This window comes from Sorex fumeus, unplaced genomic scaffold (assembly GCF_029834395.1).
Source record: "Sorex fumeus unplaced genomic scaffold, SorFum_2.1 ptg000035l, whole genome shotgun sequence".
Taxonomy (NCBI): Eukaryota; Metazoa; Chordata; class Mammalia; order Eulipotyphla; family Soricidae; genus Sorex; species Sorex fumeus.
The window spans coordinates 35,656,315-35,666,784 of record NW_026606092.1 but is presented as its reverse complement, the minus strand read 5'-3'; the positions used below and the strand labels follow the sequence as shown (position 1 = coordinate 35,666,784).

At 36.6% G+C, this 10,470-nt stretch overlaps 1 pseudogene; it reads left to right on the top strand.

The window, feature by feature from the left end:
• The first annotated feature begins 10,030 nt into the window (after nt 1-10,030).
• On the top strand, nt 10,031-10,096 carry LOC130026998 (uncharacterized; annotated as a pseudogene).
• Nucleotides 10,097-10,470: the final 374 nt, after the last annotated feature.

Genomic DNA, 10,470 nt, shown 5'->3' with positions numbered 1-10,470 from the left:
TTTTACTCTACTTAATTAGGATCTAACTTTTCTGCATTAAACCTCTTCCATAAGAAAGTTCTTTTCCATAATTTACATATTGCTACTTATTAGTGAATTTTTGTTTGTATTTTTTATTAAGTCCTAACTGAAGCTTAAATATAATTTTATATATTATCAAGTTTTTGTTATTAAACATATATTGGTAAGTTGTAACTAGGTTTTAAACTTGTTTCATTTCTTACTAGCCAAAATCTTATTTTAAAAAAGGGCATTAATAAATTTGCACAGCAATTTTAAAAGAAAATGGCCTTTGTAGAGTGCAACTACTTTATTACAGTTACTACTTAATACTGCTGTATCTGCATAAATATTCTTGTTTTTAAAAAGGACATATTTGATATTATCAATGGTGTTTAATCAATAAAATAAATTTAAATTTACACAATTCCAAGTTTGTGAAACATAATCAACTTTTGACTGGTTGACATTGAATGGCTTATAGATTTTCATAAGACTAAATTTACATTCTCAAATGCCTTGAAACCTTTTTGTATTTATTTTAATCAGACTATTGTAATGGTAGCATATTTTCTAAAGATGCAAAATTTACTGCCTGTAAAAAATTTAAATTATGCACAGACTTTATTAAGTGACAATCAGAACTGGGATCATTCTATTATATTGCGTTCATTACTTTGATTTTTGGCTTCATCATTGGCACAATGAAAATATTCATTGTGTACTTTATGAAAGTCCTATGAAGATACAATGAGTGTTTGCAAAAACATTAGACTTACTCATTAACTATTACCAGCTATTATTAAAGTACGAGAACTAGACATTCTTGTCTCATGAAAGTTATCAAATATGTGAAATGAATGAAAAGTGCAGAAATGCTGAGAATCACAGAAAGAGTAAGAAAAATAGAAGATATCACAAGGAAGAATGAGTGTAGCAAAGATTCTTTGTTGGGAGGAAACTAAATCAATATCTAGAGTTAACTAGATATTAAAAACTAGAGTTATCGCTGCTAAGCTTATATGAGCAGAGGCAAAGCACAGGGTCAAAAGTAAGGTTTTAAATTTTCACTTTTTTTCCTGCTTCAGAACTTTCAAGAAGGGGTGGGCTTTATATTATAAAATTGACACAATGTAAAAAAATTCCTAATTAAACTTAATGTTTGTTTAAATATAGTTCACATTTTTGAAGTTTAATAATTTGGTCATAAACCTATATTATAATTATTCCATAGCATAAAGATGAAACTTATTTTCCTAGAAATCAGACTTTTCCTATATAGTCCTAAACAATCTCTTCCACGTGGTTGTTTCTCTAGGTCTGTTTGAATTTTGCATTCTATTTCTCCAAAAAGCTACTCCTTTTCTTGTTCACTGTTATCCTCATGACTACAGCTAATCTTGTGCCTATAGCATAATCCTTCTCTGCCCCACCTACTTCCAAATGTTAAAATTTGAGATAAAAATAAAACAAAACAAAACTGCTTTATTTTCAATATCACATCTAAAGGACTAGAGCGATAGCACAGCAGGTAGGGCGTCTGCCTTGCTCGCAGCCAACATGGCCGACCCGAGTTCGATTCCTCCGCCCCTCTCGGAGAGCCTGGCAAGCTACCAAGAGTATCTCTCCCGCACGGCAGAGCCTGGCAAGCTCCCCGTGACGTATTCGATATGCCAGACACAGTAACAACAAAGTCTCCAATGGAGACGTTACTGGGCCCGCTCGAGCAAATCGACGATCAACGGGAGGGCCTTTACCTTTACCTTTAGCATCTAAATGCCATGAAAATTATCGCATCTGCATTGACTAGAATGAGATTTCTCTCATTTGGAACCCCGTAATCTTTGGTCACCATTTGGGGCTGGAGTAATGTACATGGACAGAGTACTTGCCTTCCACGTGGCTGATCTGGGTTTGATCTTCAGCACGACATATGATCCCCCAAGCCAGCCTGGAGAGATACCTGAGTGTAGAATCATTAGTAAGCCCTGATAACTGCCAAATGTGGCCCATAAACTAAAGATTGATACATATGTATGTATATATAGAGATATATTGCTTTCTCATTTATTATTTTGGGCTGGAGCGATAGCACAGCGGTAGGGCGTTTGCCTTGCACGCAGCCAACATGGCCAACCCGAGTTCGATTCCTCCGCCCCTCTCGGAGAGCCCGGCAAGCTGCTGAGAGTATCTCACCCGCACGGCAGAGCCTGGCAAGCTCCCCGTGATGTATTCGATATGCCAAACACAGTAACAACAAAGTCTCCAATGGAGACGTTACTGGGCCCGCTCGAGCAAATCGATGAACAATGGGAGGACAGTGACAGTGACATTTATTATTTTAGGTTAATGTTCAATTAAAAGTGTAAATGCAATGTATTTGATGATGAATATGTTTTGTAAACTATATTATGTAGTATTATTTAGAATGATAGCCCTCCCGTTGATTGTCGATTTGCTTGAGCGGGCCCAGTAATGTCTCCATTGGAGACTTTGTTGTTACTGTGTTTGGCATATCGAATACTCTCGGTAGCTTGCCGGGCTCTCTGAGAGGGGCGGAGGAATCGAACTCGGGTTGGCCATGTTGGCCGCGTGTAAGGCGAACGCCCTACCTGCTGTGCTATCGCTCCAGCCCATTTATTTAGAATGATAGTTCTTGATAAATAATACTAGGGTCATTTGTATAGAGGAAATTGAAAAATGTCCCAAATATTCATATAACTAAATAGATATATATATAGATATACAAACATACATATTCCCATATATATGTATGTGTGTATGTATATATACATGTATATATATATACATACATAGAGAGAGAGGGAGAGACTTGAGATATTCAATAAGCTACTTACGATATAAAAGTTAATTTTCTAGCAATAGAATATTTTATTTATTTTTTTTGAATAGTCACAACTCCATTTCACAGAATGTTCAAGTTAAAAAAATCATCCCATCAATACTGGTTTAAAAGATATTTGCAAAACTTCTAATAAATCAAATAGTTCCTTAACTAAATATATCGTTTTCCTTATTATCACTCTTTTTTATCTTGCTACACAGAGTTCCACCCTCTGTACTGGGTTTTGGAAGGCAGACTTGTCCACATTAGAAGTATATGGTGGTTGTGATAGTGGATTTAATAGTATGAATGATACTAAAAGGATGGTATTCAGGGCAGAAGAACAGTACAGAGAAAAGGGCCTTTGCCATTTGGGAACTGACTCTGGCATCACAAAGTGTTACGAAACACCAACATTAGTCAATCTTGCTTCTGAACAGCAAGACCAGGCATAGTAACCCTGAAGAACAGGAGTTCTTCCCTCACCTACCTACCACAAAAGATAACATTCTGTAGTTAGTTGGCTGGATGCTTTGCATATCAATGAAACAAAGCTCAGAATTCTTTGTTGACTCAATTGAGGCATGTGTGACCTTAACATCTTTGTTCTCCTACTTTTATACTGATCTTATTGGGAGCTTTGTTTGGGAGAACAAAAGTGAATTTGGGACCAGAGAGAAAGTAAAGTAGGTAAGGGCTTGCCTTGCAGACATCAATCCAGTTTTAAACCCAGTTACTGCATTTGGTTTCGAAGACCAGAGAGAAGTAATAGCTAAAATGCAAAGCCAGGAATAAGTCCAAAGAACAGCTGGTGTGGCCACAATAAAATTTAAAAAAATAATAATTAATGAATAAAAAAGTAAATTAGATGATAGATTTTATTTTAATTTTATAGACTTTCTTCTTAATTTTAATAAGTCTACTAAAAGTAATAGGTAAGTGTTTCATTTTTTTTCTCCTTTGTTCTTTTTGAGAACTTGTGTCCAAGGTATTTATATATTTAGCTAGTGCTTGGATATATGGGGCTTGGGGAAAGGCACAGGACTTGAGTACAAGTAAGATCAGGACTAATAGAAGTGGCGGTGAATACAAATTATCATCTCAACACACTGATATGTATGGGTCACAGTGTTTACGAGCTGACAATTCCATGAGGTATATTTGTGTGAGGTATGTATTCATTGTGCTTAGCTACAAGTCTTGATATCCTAGAAATATTTGTCTAATGTGGGTGAGGTTTTGGGAATTTGTTGTGTGGAGAATTTTCTGACTGTCTCTGACTGCTTTGCTAAGATTAGTTTTAGACCCAGAGAGATCCTAGTGACGTTCTCTTTTAAAGGAGGTTGAGAATTCTGACTCAGTAAGACAAGCTCCAAACAAAAAGGCACCTGTTTTTGCTATAGGCAGCCAGACTTCCTCAGCAGGAGGGTGGACCAGCCAAGATGGACTGAGGTATAAATCATCATTTCCCATAGCATATAATATTGAATGATAAATACAGATTTCCTCGTCTCTAAATTGTAATTTTATCTCAGTGTCCTTCAATCATTCATGGCAAAAATATAGTAAGTGACTATTTAACCACACACTAGGAAAAAATACATTGCAGGATGATTTTTCCATAAGGTCACATGATTTCCTTGTAGTTATCCAAATTGTTTGCTAATGACCAATTATGCTCTTTTTAAATAAAGGCACCGCTGATGGCAATGGCTTTAAGTCTAGGTACAATTGATTCAAGTGATTTCTCTTTGATTCATTCCCCACAGCTACAAACCTTGTGAATGTCTTTCTACTAATGACATTTCTCCATGCAGTTAAGCTTACATTTTAATAATAAAACTTCCCATTTGTCTGTTGCTTAACATATTTTTGGTACTTTAACACCTGTGTGTTACATCAAATTTGTATTAGCCCTGAGAGATAAAGAGACTTAGAATTAGGTTTCTAATTGCACATTAAGTACACATGAAATCAGTGTTTGTCACATATTTGTGATATGGCTTATTCTCTCACTCTCTTATATTTATTCCTCCTTGAATTTATACTTGTATTGGAATGCCTCCATTTGAGACACTTGCCTTTTCCTATGAGCATACTTGCTTTAATCTTGCCCTTAGTGGTAGCATGTGACTGTGACTAATGTCAACAGATATTCTTGCAATGGAATTATGTGTTGTATTTTAGACTTTTTTTTTATATATATGTATGGAACTTACTTTAGTCTCTATAGGTTTAAACATCAGTTTTGGTTTTCCCTGTAGCATCATTTATCAGGATATATTTAGTTTTATAATCACTGGCAGTTAAAAGTGTGGCATTCGATATAACTTGATGCATTTTTTGTGTGTGTGTAGAATAAAATCACATCTGACCACAGTGTATTCTGCAATAATGTAATGTACTCAACAAAACATGAGAAGCTACCATATTTTATTTATAAGTAAACATTCACTTGGCCCCAAACGTCATTCAGCTTCACATTGAATTATTACAATATGGTAGACACTCAACAATAATTTTAATGATTAATGCTGACAAACATCCAGATGTTGGCCAACTAGCAAATGAGTGATAACTTAATTACTCTAACTATAATTTATTTCAATAAAATTTAAGAAGTTTGTGGATATTAAATACATTCTGGATTTGTGAAACAAATGAAAATTCCCCTTCTATCTGTAAATAATCTATTTCAAACTCTATTTCCAAATTTTCTGCTCTACCTACCCTTTATTTGAGGGAGGGAGGCACATTTATACTTCAGTTTCTATCCTCATCTTTCCTTAAATATTGTTGCTCAAACTCTTCATAATCAAATAGTCTGTATCTATCTTCTTTTTCCTAAGTGATATGTGGGCTTTTGTTGAAAATGCCAAACCTACATTACTTCATGCTATCATTTTGGTCACTACAATATCACTTTACTTTATTGATATCTTCTGGCCCTGTGCATGAAATAAAGTGTATCAAAATAGATGTGAATTTTTTTTTCGGTTTAGTCAGAGAAAACCAGCTTTGAGGATTGCTTTTCAGAATGAACATGCTAAGTATGTAGTAACACAAAATTTTTCTAAATCCAGATAAAAATTCTGTGAAGCATTCTAGGTATTATTTTACTAGGATTAATAAAACAAACAACAGACTGGGGCTTGCTTAATCAGTAGAAATTATACTCTCAATATCCTGGAGACTGAATGTCTGAGATCTGTAGATTTGATGTTTCTGCAGCCTCTTTCACTGTGTTTGGGTGGTGTTTCTTTAATAATACCACGAGATATCTCTTCGGTGAATGTTGCTTTCCATCCTTCTCTTCTTTTCGGAATACCATTAATATTGCATTAAGGCCACCTCAAGTACCTATCTCTTAAAAATATTTTATCTGAAATTACAATCCTACTCTGTTACTGAGGGTTAACATTCCAACATTAAAATCCAGTGTTTTGTTTTGGGGCCACACCCAGCAGTCCTCAGAGTTTACTCTTGGTCTTGTGTTCAGGAATGTTCCTAGCAAAACTCAGAATACCATTTGGGGTACCAGAAATTAAATTCAGGTCAACTACATGGCCACCAAACACCCTATCTCCTGTACTATTTCTCCAGCTCCTCAACATAAAATTTTGGAGTGAACTAATTCCACAGACAAAAGTCTTACAGATTAATAAGGTATGTAAATTGATCAATAATTGCTGGGGAAAGTTATTCAGATTGTCTCATCACACCCTAAATTACAGAAGGAATCAGAAACAAAATACGAGGTTAATGTGTAAGTTTAACTGAAAAAAAAAAAGTTTAACTGAAAAGACCATCTTTCCAATCTCTCTTGACATATTTTACAGAAGCGAATTCTTTAGTGCAGGAAAAGTACTTTTTTTTTTCTGTTTTGTGTTTTGAAGACCATGTTTAGTGAACCCAGCAGGACTCAGAATTTCTACGGAGAGTGGGAGCCAGTGCTGAGCTTACTGCGTGGAAAGCATGTGCTCTTACCTATGGAGTTATCTCTCTGGTCCATAGCACAGCGGTAGGGTGTTTGCCTTGCACGCAGCCAACATGGCCGACCCGAGTTCGATTCCTCCGCCCCTCTCGGAGAGCCCGGCAAGCTACCGAGAGTATTCGATATGCCAGACACAGTAACAACAAAGTCTCCAATGGAGACGTTACTGGGCCCGCTCGAGCAAATCGGGCCTTTACCTTTACAGTAGAGTTGGAGTTTGAAACCTCTTCGACATTGAGAGTCACAAAAGGATCAATGTTCAATTCCTCCGCCCCTTTCGGAGAGCCCGGCAAGCTACCGAGAGTATCTCGCCCGCACGGCAGAGCCTGGCAAGCTCCCCGTGACGTATTCGATATGCCAGACACAGTAACAACAAAGTCTCCAATGGAGATGTTACTGGGCCCGCTCGAGCAAATCGATGATCAACGGGAGGGCCTTTACTTACTTTTACTTTAGTAGGAAAATTGTCTTTTGTGTTCCATCTTGAGAACTATAATCGTATCTTAAATGATTTAAAATTTTACAAATTCTATCTGAAAACTAATTTCAATTAGAAATCCTGTAACTGGAGTGACCACAATCATCTTTTATTTGTCTCAGTTTTACCAAACTTAGTTTTCAAACTTTCTTCAGTCTTAATCATTATTCAGATACATGAACATCTTTGAGACTTCATTTTCTGTCAACATCTCCATTAAGTGTATCTTCTTTATATTTTATCAACTACTGTCTAATGAGCTAGTTAGTGGTTTTTAATGAGGTGTTCAAAGACCAATTAATCAACACATTTGGAGTGTTCTATTTTCTGCTCAAAAACTTTGTTCAAAAGAAAGATTAGGGCACAGCATTCTGCTGGGCACTGGTATTGATGCTTATAAAATAAAGATTACAATTGTGATATTTATGATACTTGTTTCTTGAGATGCTGGGTAATATGTAGTAGCACATGGAAGTTTAGACCAAGAATATGTCTCAGAGATAACAACTAAACATAAGTTTTTGTTGATATCCATATGTATGCTTTTTAATGCCATCTAATATATTTTTTGCTAAGAGGAAAGAAATAAAAAGCACTATTGGTTAAGACAATGTTCCAATTTTAATGTTATGATCCTCTGAAGAAAATGAAATATATTAAATTATCACCATTCTATACATTAAAGATTTCCACTTAAGGTACAACATGGAAAGTATCATACTAAGCGAAATGAGTCAGAAAGAGAGGGATAGACATAGAAAGATTGCATTCATCTGGGGAATATAAAGTAACAAAATATGAGATTAATACCCAAGAATAGCTGAGATCAACACCAGGAGGATTATTCCATAGCTTAGAGGCCAGCCGGGCATTCTAGGGGAAAGGGCAGTTCAGATAGAGAAGGAAGCACCAAATAAAGGGTGTTTGGAGGATCCTCCCAGGAGGAGAGATGCATGTTGAAAGTAGACTATGGACTGAACATGTTTACCACTCAAAGCCTCTTTTGCAGACCACAACACCCAAAAGGAGAGAGAGAACACAGGGGATTGCCCTGCCACAGAGGCAGAGGGGGATGGGGGGATGGGGGTGGGGGGATATTATCCATGGTGGTGGAAAATGGGCACTGGTGGATGGATGGGTATTTAATCATTGTATAATCGAAACCCAAGCACAAAAAATTGTAAATCTACAACTGTACCTCATGGTGTTTCACTAATAATAATAATAATAATAAAAAGATTTCCACTTAAGTGAAAATGAGAAGTCTACAGCTGTTGATGTAAGAGTATGAAATAACAGATTAAACAATCCCTAAATTTTTTTTCCTTTAAGTGGGCTGGAGCGATTGCACAGCAAGTAGGGTGTTTGCCTTGCATGCGGCCTGGCATGGCTGACTAGAGTTTGATTCCTCTGCCCCTCTCGGAGAGCCCGACAAACTACCGAGAGTATCTCACCCACATGGCAGAGCCTGGCAAGCTACCTGTGACATATTCGATATGCCAAACACAGTAACAAGTCTCACAATGTTACTGGGCCTGCTCGAGCAAATCGATGAACAACGGGAGGGCAGTGACAGTGACAGTTCCTTTAAGTATCAGATTTTAACTTTGTCATCAAGGAGTTTTAAATTAATTAGATAGTTATAAATCTATAAAATAGAAATATACTTATTTACATTCATATTTGGATTGAAAATCCTACAAAGCAGAGAGGATATCCAAGAGCAAAATTTCCTGTTGACTGTTTTATGTCAATTTTCCTTAAATTTAATTTCGTCACCTTAATTTTATGCTGTTAGTGTGATACTAATCCAACAAATTTCAACAAATTGACTTGTTATAAATCCCTTTTATATAAAGTTTCAATACTTAATGTATCAAAGTATACTGGTCAGTTTTTAGTAGAAAAATATGTCAAAGAAAAATATTTACATGCCTGTGCAAAGTAAGCTTGGGGTTCTGTACATGTTGAGAGACATGAAGAACACATAGAAATGAAAGAAAGAGAGAATAATAGAGAGAGAGAAAGAAAGAGAAGGAAGGAAGGAAGGAAGGAAGGAAGGAAGGAAGGAAGGAAGGAAGGATAATAGAGAATAATAGAGAGAAAGAGAAAGAAGGAAGGAGGGAAGGAAGGGAGGGAGGAAGGAAGGAAGGAAGGAAGGAAGGAAGGAAGGAAGGAAGGAAGGAAGGAAGGATAATAGAGAATAATAGAGAGAAAGAGAAAGAAGGAAGGAGGGAAGGAAGGGAGGGAGGAAGGAAGGAAGGAAGGAAGGAAGGAAGGAAGGAAGGAAGGAAGGAAGGATAATAGAGAATAATAGAGAGAGAAAGAGAAAGAAGGAAGGAGGGAAGGGAGGGAGGAAGGAAGGAAGGAAGGAAGGAAGGAAGGAAGGAAGGAAGGAAGGAAGGAAGGATAATAGAGAATAATAGAGAGAGAAAGAGAAAGAAGGAAGGAGGGAAGGAAGGGAGGGAGGAAGGAAGGAAGGAAGGAAGGGAGGGAGGGAGGGAGGGAGGGAGGGAGGGAGGGAGGGAGGGAGGAAGGGAGAAAAAGAAAGGAGAGAAGAGAGCAGAGGAGAGGAGAGGAGAGGAGAGGAGAGGAGAGGAGAGGAGAGGAGAGGAGAGGAGAGGAGAGGAGAGGAGAGGAGAGGAGAGGAGAGGAGAGGAGAGGAGAGAGAAAAATTGAGATTCCTTTCGGTATCAAAGAAAAATATAATAAGAAGTATTATAGCTCTTTTAGAGTTTGTGTAGCATGTTTTCCAGTTGCTACTGGAAAATTTACCCATTAAAAAATTGAAAAGAAACATACAATAAGTGATCAACATTAATGGCAAGAACATAAAGGAAAATGAATTAAGTTTGAGAATATCAGGTGGGAGGAAATGTCAGATTTCAGTGGGAAAGAGGAGAGCTAATGAGAAAGCATCCATTCACTCAGATCAAATTGTGCAGCATTGGAAAATTCATCCAGGACAAAATATCTAATTGCGTGAAATAATTTTTATTCGACAATAAAATTTAGAAAAGTATAAGATTTTTTTGGGGTGCATTTGTGCACCTAGACAAACTATCTATGTACAGTTTTGATAATTTTTGTAAATAAAATATGAGAAAATTTATGAAAAATAGATACTAACACAAATATAATGGACACATGTAG